We start from the raw sequence: 610 nt of genomic DNA, 5'->3' as shown, positions 1-610 counted from the left end.
TCTGGTGCAGCTTGCATTCCAGACAGACTTTAAGAAATCATATTGACTTGATGAGTCAATATTTTGTTCTGAGCCAATATGGCATTCAGAGTATCAATCTCAAGAACTCCTTTCTTCTGATTTGTCCCATTGTTCACAGGATTCCTTTCAGAAGTGTACATGAATTGGTTATTTGCAACCATTTCAATGAGTTCTTGAGCTCTGCAGGCGTCTTCTTCAGATGAAGAGATCCTCCAGCAGAGTTATCCAATGACATCTTGGACAGTTTAGACAGACCATCATAGAAGATACCTATGATGCTCCATTCAGAAAGCATGTCAGACGGACACTTTCTGATCAATTGTTTGTATCTTTCCCAAGCTTCATAGAGGGATTCACCTTCCTTCTGTCTGAAGGTTTAGACTTCTACTCTAAGCTTACTCAATTTTTGAGGTGGAAAGAACTTTGCCTAGAAGGCATTGACTAGCTTTTCCCAAGAGTTCAGGCTTTCTTTAGGTTGAGAGTCCAACCATGTTCTAGCTCTGTCTCTTACAGCAAAAGGGAATAGCATAAGTCTGTAGACCTCAGGGTTAACCCCAGTAGTCTTGACAGTGTCACAGATTTGCAAGAA

General features: G+C 40.8%; 1 non-coding gene across 1 annotated transcript; it reads left to right on the top strand.

Annotated features, from left to right (window-relative positions):
* Positions 1–310: 310 nt before the first annotated feature.
* Positions 311–418, top strand: LOC127740791 (small nucleolar RNA R71). The gene has a single exon (XR_008001649.1). It is a non-coding gene; the product is annotated as a small nucleolar RNA R71 (small nucleolar RNA).
* The last annotated feature ends 192 nt before the right edge of the window (positions 419–610 follow it).

This window comes from Arachis duranensis, chromosome 7 (assembly GCF_000817695.3).
Source record: "Arachis duranensis cultivar V14167 chromosome 7, aradu.V14167.gnm2.J7QH, whole genome shotgun sequence".
Taxonomy (NCBI): Eukaryota; Viridiplantae; Streptophyta; class Magnoliopsida; order Fabales; family Fabaceae; genus Arachis; species Arachis duranensis.
Note: the sequence above shows the minus strand (reverse complement) of the source record. Positions and strands in the feature narration are given on the sequence as shown.